Source organism: Salvelinus namaycush, chromosome 20, assembly GCF_016432855.1.
Source record: "Salvelinus namaycush isolate Seneca chromosome 20, SaNama_1.0, whole genome shotgun sequence".
In the NCBI taxonomy this organism is placed as follows: domain Eukaryota; kingdom Metazoa; phylum Chordata; class Actinopteri; order Salmoniformes; family Salmonidae; genus Salvelinus; species Salvelinus namaycush.
The window spans coordinates 12261730-12274003 of NC_052326.1; positions in this window are offsets into that span (position 1 = coordinate 12261730).

The following is a 12274-nucleotide window of genomic DNA, read 5'->3' on the forward strand; positions in this document are numbered from 1 at the left end:
AAAATTTTGAACAGAAATGCAATGGGTCATTTGATCAAAAACTTTGCACATACACTGCTGCCATCTAGTGGCCAAAATCTAAATTGTACCTGAGCTGAAATAATACATTATGGCCTTTTTCTAGCACTTCAAAGATGATGGTACCAAAAAAATACAAAATAATGTTTTTTTTTTTTCTTCTTATCTTTTACCATATCTATTGTGTTATATTCTCCTACATTCCTTTCATATTGCCACAAACCTCAGTGTTTCCTTTTCAAATGGTACCAAGAATATGCATATCCTTGCTTCAGGGCCTGAGTTACAGGCAGATTTGGGTATGTCATTTTAGATGAAAATTGAAAAAAGGGGCGAATCCCACTAATTTGTATAGTAATTGCCCATTTCAAGGAGGAGTGCAGTGCCAGACAATCTTTGTGATTTTGGTGTGTGTCATCGTGACACAGACAGTCACGGTTTGTCTTTTCACATGTCGTCCGGAGTGTGTATGTCGTGAAGACAAACACAGAGAGAATTCAATAAGCTACTGAAGGTTCTCTATATCAGTCAATGATGGTGTAGAGAAGGACGCACAAACAAAGACACAAGTAACTTTGCCTTTTTCTTTCTCTATAATACCTCAATTGTTTTCTTTCTCCATCCCTATTCCAATAGTTACATCAGCAGTTCAGCGAAGGGGATCAAGGCTGCTTGTTTGAGTCACTGTTGTTTTTGGCATCACTCTGTGAATTTGAGAGAGCTTTCAGTTAATACATGATAGGGCATTTTGATAAGGCATTTACTATTCACATAGGGCCCGATTCAGACTTAGAAAATGTACGCATTTCTCAGTAGTTGGTTTTCAGACTTAGCTTATCAAGGTGTGTAACATGCTTTGCAGGTGCGTGGTTCCCTTGTGTACTCTGAATATATTTTAATTAAACCGCTGAAAGCCCTCCCACTTGCTGGCCAACTGATTTTTATCAGACTCACTAGAATACATAGAGAACTGTTTCAGAATATAGGGATCAATCGAAGCAAGCCATATGCATATTGGTCTCGGTTTCAGCAGCAAAGGGGTAGATTTAAAAAAAATTATGATTTATTATTATTTAGGCCCATTTTGGGGTTAGGAAATATGTTTGAATCATTACAGAAACAGGTTTGGCGAGCCTTTACGCACAAAATATATTGATGCATCCAAAATGTATGTTTGATTGATCCTGAAAGTTGTCAGTCAAGTTCAATCCATGAAATACTGGAGGTGGAAAAAAGGTACAGTATATCCCAGGTGATTCACCAGTGCATTGTACACTACACTATAATTCTAAATGGTAGCACATAGTGACTCTTTCCCACTTAATCCTATTGAAGCACACTGGCTGATGGAGAATGATGTGGTATTTACAGGCACATCCATATATGATTTGGATTTACCGTCCAACATAAATTGATGTCAAATTGATACATTTATGAGATGAAAATATAGAAATGTACAGTTTTCAGCAGTTATCAAACTATATATGAACTACGTCATTTTGGTTCAGTAGTTACTATTTTTGAGCAGTTTGATTACGTGATAGTTAATTGTATTAACACATTGCAATCAAAAGTAGTGCAGATTGCATTTTGAGAAAGATACTTCGATGAAATATGTATACAAATTGAAAGAGTATTTTGGTGCACTGAACAAGTGGCCTAAACATCAATCAAATCTATGTGAACTCAGATTTTGAGGTTATCAACAGGGGCGGGCGGCTCTAGTCTTTTGGGGGCCCTTAGCGAGATTTGGTTTGGAGACCCCCCCCCCCCCCCCAAATCTACATTTTACATTTGAGTAATTTAGCAGATGCTCGTTTCTAGAGCGACATACAGGAGCAATTAGGGTTTTGATGTCAACCCCCCAAAAAATGGGTTGACATCATTAACAGTCACTCAATTAGCCATCTACTATTCTTTTTTAAAATGTTTTTTAATCAACCCCCCCTTCGGATGACAAATCGTTTTTCTTTTTTTTTTTACAACTTTTCTGCTACATATACATAAAGATAAACCTTTCCTACGAGTATTATTTATTGACTATGGCATCGCCCAACACTGCTATTTGTAAGGTTAATTTTAAGTGTATGTTGTGATTTTTTTATTTATTTTTTTTACAATTCCTGAACTTGTGACCAGAAACAAGCAATACCAGAATAAATGATCTATTGATTCTGTCTCTTCGCAGTAAAATCTACAGAGCTGAGATTTTTGTATGCTATATATATATATATATATATATATATATATACACATACACTGCTCAAAAAAATAAAGGGGACACTTAAACAACACAATGTAACTCCAAGTCAATCACACTTCTGTGAAATCAAACTGTCCACTTAAAAAGCAACACTGATTGACAATAAATTTCACATGCTGTTGTGCAAATGGAATAGACAAAAGGTGGAAATTATAGGCAATTAGCAAGACACCCCCAATAAAGGAGTGGTTCTGCAGGTGGTGACCACAGACCACTTCTCAGTTCTTATGCTTCCTGGCTGATGTTTTGGTCACTTTTGAATGCTGGCAGTGCTTTCACTCTAGTGGTAGCATGAGACGGAGTCTACAACCCACACAAGTGGCTCAGGTAGTGCAGCTCATCCAGGATGGCACATCAATGCGAGCTGTGGCAAGAAGGTTTGCTGTGTCTGTCAGCGTAGTGTCCAGAGCATGGAGGCGCTACCAGGAGACAGGCCAGTACATCAGGAGACGTGGAGGAGGCCGTAGGAGGGCAACAACCCAGCAGCAGGACCGCTACCTCCGCCTTTGTGCAAGGAGGAGCACTGCCAGAGCCCTGCAAAATGACCTCCAGCAGGCCACAAATGTGCATGTGTCTGCTCAAACGGTCAGAAACAGACTCCATGAGGGTGGTATGAGGGCCCGACGTCCACAGGTGGGGGTTGTGCTTACAGCCCAACACCGTGCAGGACGTTTGGCATTTGCCAGAGAACACCAAGATTGGCAAATTCGCCACTGGCGCCCTGTGCTCTTCACAGATGAAAGCAGGTTCACACTGAGCACATGTGACAGACGTGAGAGAGTCTGGAGACGCCGTAGAGAACGTTCTGCTGCCTGCAACATCCTCCAGCATGACCGGTTTGGCGGTGGGTCAGTCATGGTGTGGGGTGGCATTTCTTTGGGGGGCCGCACAGCCCTCCATGTGCTCGCCAGAGGTAGCCTGACTGCCATTAGGTACCGAGATGAGATCCTCAGACCCCTTGTGAGACCATATGCTGGTGCGGTTGGCCCTGGGTTCCTGCTAATGCAAGACAATGCTAGACCTCATGTGGCTGGAGTGTGTCAGCAGTTCCTGCAAGAGGAAGGCATTGATGCTATGGACTGGCCCGCCCGTTCCCCAGACCTGAATCCAATTGAGCACATCTGGGACATCATGTCTCGCTCCATCCACCAACGCCACGTTGCACCACAGACTGTCCAGGAGTTGGCGGATGCTTTAGTCCAGGTCTGGGAGGAGATCCCTCAGGAGACCATCCGCCACCTCATCAGGAGCATGCCCAGGCGTTGTAGGGAGGTCATACAGGCACGTGGAGGCCACACACACTAATGAGCCTCATTTTGACTTGTTTTAAGGACATTACATCAAAGTTGGATCAGCCTGTAGTGTGGTTTTCCACTTTAATTTTGAGTGTGACTCCAAATCCAGACCTCCATGGGTTGATACATTTGATTTCCATTGATCATTTTTGTGTGATTTTGTTGTCAGCACATTCAACTATGTAAAGAAAAAAGTATTTAATAAGAATATTTCATTCATTCAGATCTAGGATGTTATTTTAGTGTTCCCTTTATTTTTTTGAGCAGTGTATATATAATATATAGCGTTCTGTTGGTGGCAAGAATTTTATATAATTTTTATTAAAAAAATTCTAAGTGCTGAATCAAGCTTTTTTTTTTTGTACCAGTTCATAAACCATGTGACATGGAATTGGTACATCAAATCTCTTCCCATTTATTTTACAACCTGTATGGCGCAGCAGTCCACATTTGTGTCCTCAAATTAAACTGGTATATTTTTCTATTTATGCCAGTTCCTTTCAGCCAATTTGTGTCTTTTAATATATGACAAGCAAACAAGTTCCCTACCTTCTCTCTTTTCCACATGCCGCCTCCTTTTTTGTGTGCTAATGCTGCAATCAGTTGGTTGTAAATTTGGATTGAGTAGGTATTTTTGATAGCTGCATATGTGACACAACTCCGTTTCTATTCATAATATCATTAATAAATACACATTTCTATCATTTTTTCCATGAAGAATGTTTTTTTATTAATCAGTATATTTGAGTTTAAACAACATTTTTGTAATATTTGTTCTATCTTTTCTGGAAGATAAAACTGAAATTGTAACCAGCGTTGTATGGCTTGTTTAAGAAAGGGCAATACTTTTAACAAAATTTCATTATCAGTTTGTCGGAAATGAGAAGTTGTAATCTGATTATAGGCAAAACGGCCTTTCTTAATAATCTACTGGCGAACCATTTTGGGTTTAAGTATAATTTATGTATGAGTGAAGCTTTTAGTGAGAGGTTTAAATCTTTAATATTGAATCATTTTAGCCCCCCAAATTCATATTCATTATATAAATAGGCACGTTTAATTTTGTCTGGCTTAGCATTCCAAATAAAATTAAATGTTTTTCTCAAACGATTAAAAAAAAAAACGAGTCTTCTGGAGTAGGCAGCGCCATTAGTAAGGCAACTGTGATAGGACCAAAGAGTTAATCAATGTGATTTACTTTCTCCCAAAAATAAAGTATTTACCTCTCCATGGTTGCAGAATCTTATCTATTTTGCTAACTTTCTATTTAAATTGATTGTGTTTAGTTAATTTATATTTTTTGAGATGTGAATACTAAGTATGTCTACTTCACCATCCGCTCATTTTATTGGTAAACTACAAGGTAGTGTAAACCCTATTTTATATATATTTTTTTACAATCCAATATGTAATATGGTACACTTGTTATAATTAGGTTTTAATCCAGAGGCTAGAAAAGTGATCTCAATAAGACTGTAGGAATCCAGATTGCGGACTTAAGAAAAAACTAGAGTCGTAGACATACGTTGACACTTTCTATCCCCTGGATTTCTAACCCCTTGATGTTCTTGTTGGATCTCATTTTACGAATCTATTCTTACTCTTAATAGTAAGTTTAGACCCCACTGAGTCCTCCCCCACACCCCTCCCACTCACTTATGCCTGGAGCTGGCCCTGGTTATCAACAGTGGTACCATCAGATAATAGCCACTTTAACATGTCACCCCCATTTCTCCTCATTTACACCTACCACCCAGACTCCGGGCTACAGCTATACGTCTAGACACACAACCCCTGTTTAGAAGGGGTCTAGAGACCCTTACAAATGTTGTGAATGTGTAAGACCTCTGACATGGTCTACATGTTGGTCTAATAATATTTTAAATGTTGCATTGTACTTGTAAGTAAACAGAGTTGACATTGTGGTCATAACTAGTGATGGGGAAACAAAGCTTCCTGACGCATTAAGGCTTTCTAGCCACACTAGTGGCACCTGCTGGTCAAAATAATGTAGAGCAGACAAATTATTATAGGTGATGTCCCACACGCGTGTGTGCAGAGTAGCCTTTTTGTCTTCTACTGAAACCAATACCAATCAGGTGGTTGTTCTACAAAACAAATCTAAGGACGAGCGGATAAGAGGCAATCCGTAATTTCGATTAAGACATTAATGAGTGAGCTAGGATGGATGTAGTCATAACTTTGTTCAGCACTTTTGAAATGTACAGTGACAGAATTCAGAACATGGGTCGTTCTTACAGTATTCTCCCTTTACACCAAGTCAGAACCGTAGGATAAATTAAGGGGGCATATAAGTATACAATGAAAGCTCTTAAAATATTAAATTATTACATTTCTCTAAAACAGGCTATAGGCTACATGTGTACCACCAAATCAGAACAGTAGGCTAAGTTATGAGTGGGAAAGGGACCAAATTATTAGGGTGAGGCACATGGGCTACTAACAGCTTACTACACAACATACACTTTGCATTACTTTCTTAGCTACAGTATACATATCTCCCTGGCATATTACATAATTTATGCAGCAGCATACAAGACATTTCTGGACACCCCTTGTTGTGCTGTACTCACTTGAACCGGAAAGTGGCACGGCGGTCCTTGTGGGTAAATTTGTCATCAAAGTCTGTTATTCTCTGGATTTATGGTGCTTTCAAGACAACTAACAAGTATGAATCATGACGTCAGTGATCTTCATGTCGGAGCTCTAGAAAGAAGCCCGAGTTCCCGACTTGTAATTCTGAGTTGGATGACCGTTCAAAACGTATTTTCCCAGTCGGAGCAATTTTTTTTTCCCCAGAGTTCCCAGTTGTCTTGAAATAACTGAAGTCTGAGATTTCCCATTTCTGAGTTTTCAGTTGTTTTGAAAGTGGCAGAAGTCATTCTGGATTGACAGCAGGGCCAATGTATTCAACCTTTTCTGGCCCATGGTGTGTTGTGAATGTTTATCCTTTTAAGCTTGGAAAAGAGACCCTTGAACCCAGACTTGGACACACCCTCTCCACTGAATATCAGGCTAAAGATTGCTTTGCAAAGCTTGCAATTAGCCACTGATTCCTTCCAAACTACTCATTGTTGAATTTGCGATTTCCAACTTGTGTAACGTTTGTCCAATCAAATCAAATGTTATTTGTCACATACACATGGTTAGCAGATGTTAATGCGAGTGTAGCGAAATGCTTGTGCTTCTAGTTCCGACAATGCAGTAATAACCAACGAGTAATCTAACCTAACAATTCCACAACTACTACCTTATACACACAAGTGTAAAGGGATAAAGAATATGTACATAAAGATATATGAATGAGTGATGGTACAGAACGGCATAGGCAAGATGCAGTAGATGGTATAGAGTACAGTATATACATATGAGATGAGTAATGTAGGGTATATAAACATAAAGTGGCATAGTTTAAAGTGGCTAGTGATACATGTATTACATAAAGATGGCAAGATGCAGTAGATGATATAGAGTACAGTATATACATATACATATGAGATGAGTAATGTAGGGTATGTAAACATTATATTAAGTGGCATTGTTTAAAGTGGCTAGTGATACATTTTTACATAATTTCCATCAATTCCCATTATTAAAGTGGCTGGAGTTGAGTCAGTATGTTGGCAGCGGCCACTAAAGGTTAGTGGTGGCTGTTTAACAGTCTGATGGCCTTGAGATAGAAGCTGTTTTTCAGTCTCTCGGTCCCTGCTTTGATGCACCTGTACTGACCTCGCCTTCTGGATGATAGCGGGGTGAACAGGCAGTGGCTTGGGTGGTTGTTGTCCTTGATGATCTTTATGGCCTTCCTGTGACATCGGGTGGTGTAGGTGTCCTGGAGGGCAGGTAGTTTGCCCCCGGTGATGCGTTGTGCAGACCTCACTACCCTCTGGAGAGCCTTACGGTTGTGGGCGGAGCAGTTGCCGTACCAGGTGGTGATACAGCCCGACAGGATGCTCTCGATTGTGCATCTGTAGAAGTTTGAGTGCTTTTGGTGACAAGCCGAATTTCTTCAGCCTCCTGAGGTTGAAGAGGCGCTGCTGTGCCTTCTTCACAACGCTGTCTCTGTGGGTGGACCAATTCAGTTTGTCCGTGATGTGTACACCGAGGAACTTAACTTACTACCCTCTCCACTAATGTCCCGTCGATGTGGATAGGGGGGGTGCTCCCTCTGCTGTTTCCTGAAGTCCACAATCATCTCCTTTGTTTTGTTGACGTTGAGTGTGAGGTTATTTTCCTGACACCACACTCCGAGGGCCCTCACCTCCTCCATGTAGGCCGTCTCGTCGTTGTTGGTAATCAAGCCTACCACTGTAGTGTCGTCCGCAAACTTGATGATTGAGTTGGAGGCGTGCATGGCCACGCAGTCGTGGGTGAACAGGGAGTACAGGAGAGTGCTCAGAATGCACCCTTGTGGGGCCCCAGTGTTGAGGATCAGCGGGGTGGAGATGTTGTTACCTACCCTCACCACCTGGGGGCGGCCCGTCAGGAAGTCCAGTACCCAGTTGCACAGGGCGGGGTCGAGACCCAAGGTCTCGAGCTTGATGACGAGTTTGGAGGGTACTATGGTGTTAAATGCTGAGCTGTAGTCGATGAACAGCATTCTCACATAGGTATTCCTCTTGTCCAGATGGGTTAGGGCAGTGTGCAGTGTGGTTGCGATTGCGTAGTCTGTGGACCTATTGGGTCGGTAAGCAAATTGGAGTGGGTCTAGGGTGCCAGGTAGGGTGGAGGTGATATGGTCCTTGACTAGTCTCTCAAAGCACTTCATGATGACGGAAGTGAGTGCTACGGGGCGGTAGTCGTTTAGCTCAGTTACCTTAGCTTTCTTGGGAACAGGAACAATGGTGGCCCTCTTGAATCATGTGGGAACAGCAGACTGGGATAAGGATTGATTGAATATGTCTGTAAACACACCAGCCAGCTGGTCTGCGCATGCTCTGAGGACACGGCTGGGAATGCCATCTGGGCCTGCAGCCTTGCGAGGGTTAACACGTTTAAATGTTTTACTCACCTCGGCTGCAGTGAAGGAGAGCCCGCAGGTTTTGGTAGCGGGCCGTGTCAGTGGCACTGTATTGTCCTCAAAGCGAGCAAAAAAGTTATTTAGTCTGTCTGGGAGCAAGACATCCTGGTCCGCGACGGGGCTGGTTTTCTTTTTGTAATCCGTGATTGACTGTAGACACTGCCACATACCTCTTGTGTCTGAGCTGTTGAATTGCGACTCTACTTTGTCTCTATACTGGCACTTAGCTTGTTTGATGGCCGATGAGCACCGATACGTTATCTATCATTTCGCTTCATATGAAAAGGATTTGCCAGTAGATTGTCGACTTGATTGATGATGATGACTTCTTGTCTAGTTTACTAGCAAAGATTTTTAAAGTATGATGTTGACATGAACAGTTCAATCTAAGCTACGGTATATGAGACGTGATTTGACGTCATTTTATCTGTGGCCAATGACCTTGAGACTTCTTGGATGGGCACTTCTAATGTAAATCTATGGCAGCACCCAAGGGGTTTGAATTTCCGAGCTCTCCCTGTAGATTTTGCGGTGATGTAGTGTTCCCGTGAGTGACAGAACACTGAGCCAATCACGGCACAACAAGAGAACATTACCAATCCCTATGCGCTGTATTTTCCACCGGCTGCCCCACCACCACAGAAAGCACTGAGCTAGGCTGAAACACCTGCATTTTGGAGCTGCCTTACTCAAGAAAGCAAAAATGAGACGATGTTTGTATGCGGCTTTATATATACTCAATTATATATATTTTTTACATTGTTTGCAAACTTATGTGACCCGTATTAATGCCAAAATAACATGCAAAACAGACAACAAAATTAGATAAATATACAGTACCAGTCAAACGTTTGGACACCTACTTTTTATATATTTTTTATTTTTTTTATTTACTATTTTCAACATTGTAGACTAATAGTGAAGACATCAAAAAACTATGAAATAACACACATGGAATCATGTATTAACCAAAAAAGTGTTAAACAAATCAAAATATATTTTATATTTGAGATTCTTAAAAGTAGCCACCTTTTGCCTTGACAGCTTTGCACACTCTTGGCATTCTCTCAACCATCCCTAAGACACTCGTATCACACCGTAGTGCCATCAGACTTCTGATACCAGTGCAGGATGAAAGGGAGCCACAAAATGTGAACCTCTATAAAAGCAATGGTATCAAAGTATTTTGTATTTTAAAAATACAAACTACAGCTCTTAAAAGTATCTTGCTACAAAATACATTGGAGTGTAGTTCAGTCCAGTGTGTAATATAAATTACAAAATAGTGAGAAGTAATTTAAATACATATTTCAAATATATGTAACAAAATACTGCCCATCTTTGGTTGCATTTTAATCGGGATTGGAATGATTTTAATATCCTTTTTTTATAGTCTACTTTTACATTTTTGGTCTTGAGCTAGGGTATGGCGACTGCAAGTGCTTTAGTAAGTCACCCACCACCAACTACATTAAGTCACTGAACCAAGTCACACAGCAAATTCTCCGGTGTTAAATCAACACTGACAGTGTTACATTTAACACTATGCCAGTGTCTATACGGGTCCACACTTTTCAGTGTTAAATTTACACAGTTCTTAGTGCTGATGCTGTTACACTTTGTCAGTGTTAGGGAATGAACACTTTTACTGTTATGCAATAACACTTCATATTATTTTTAACAATAGGAAGTGTATATAGTTTATACCAACGATGTTATGCAATAACGTTTTTTTTAAACACAAGGAGGTTTGTAACAATAGCGTTGTGCAAAGAGGTCCATACCTCTTGACAAGGTGACTTGTGTATATAGTTTGCACCAATGGTGTCATCAATAACACCTCATACAGTATTTTTAACCATTACACAAATACTTCCGTAACTCTTGACAAGGTCGCTTGTGTTGGATTAAGGACATTACAATAATATTTACAAGTATTTAATGCCACATGCTCTTATGTAAGCATTTACAAAAACTTCATGACTGGCAGTGGACATGTTCAAACTTTTATTAACATAACCATACCACAGTTAAACTGGTACAACACTTCCACTCATGGGTGGCCAAAAATAACTAATTGAAAGCCACGCCTAAGCCACACCGCCAATATAATTTCCCAGTGTGCCTTTGAGTGAATTGTACTTGCCACCCATTACTATTTGTTAGTGACAGACAGTTGCTGAATTCATTCATTTTCAATCATGTGGACTTCACCAAGTGAGTTCCTATTGGAGGCAAATATTATCATTAAAATTAACCTCTTTAGGACAATACATTAAATAGATCATAAGGCCTTACTTTGATGGGCAAGTTTTACCCTAACACAGTGTGGTTAGGTACCTCCTGGTTTAAAGGCCACATCAGGCCTGCAAGTCATATTATGCTGGATTGCAAAGTGATGCGTAATTCCTATTCGAATCCAGCCAGAGTTGGGTCTTTCAACAGTTGGAATTTTTATTCACCTGCAACCTGCATTCAGAATGACTGACAGGGTTAGGAACATTGCTCTTCTTCTTATGTGGCGTTTTAGGGCGGACTACACCAGAAACATGTATTGCCGTCCTCTACTGGATGCTGAAAAAAGTGGAAAATCCAAAACGGAAAAGGGAATTAAACAAAAACGTTTAATCAACTCAAACATCCGAATAACAAAACAAAAACATAAATCCTTCAGATCCGGTAACCTGAGAGGACAGAACTGCTGCTCCAGTCAATACGCCATGGAGCTCCTCACCCGTTACATCCTTCATTCCCAAGAAGCGTTCAGATACAGTAATATCGATCTTTGAGTTCTCATCCACTCCTACAGTGCAGTTTATCAACATAGCAATAAATGCCCAAAAATGTACTTTACAACGGTATATGGATCCTGCACCTTGCAAATAGCACCCACAGCATTGGTCTGCTGTGACTCCACGGCAACCGAACCCTTACAACACAATCAGGGAACTCATGCTTCCCACCACCACATCATAATCTTCCGCAGCCAAATAATCACTCAGGCCATACTCTCTGCAAACACTTGACACCTGCCCAAACGCCTTGCAGTTGGAACACTCAAGTAACCTGAGGACAAATGCCCTCATAGAGTAACTCACCCATCTTGCCATGTGTAGGGAGCGACTCATCAAAAAACAGTAACACAGATGTACACTATCTTCTGTCCATTGAACATACGCATCAATTGTCGACCCCCAATAACTCTGGGAATTTTCATCTTGATATTCAACTTCCAAAGAGACTCCAGAAATCACACCCTTTATTGGAGCCCTGCTCCTAAAATCAAAGACAGTAACCTCTTTCTCCTTGATTCTGTTGAGGCACAATGTGTCCTCCTTTTGTTCTGCCGACACAAAAAAAACTGCAAAATTCCACTTCTGGTCACCCTCACAGATTCCACAGTACCCAAAACTCTCTTCACCATCTTGCCAATATCAAGGATATCTTCTTATCCTCAAACTGCACTCCTACTACAAATTGTGAAGTAGTTGAGCCATGAGTAGTAGGCTTACTAGACAGCATTTTAATTTGCGATTCTAGCTCTCTGTAGTCCATCCAGTGTTCTCACCATTTTCAAGCTCATCTTTGCTAGAGCCATCAGTCATACTCAGTATCAGCTTGCACCATTCTCATGCCACCTTCATGCTCCCATGTCAC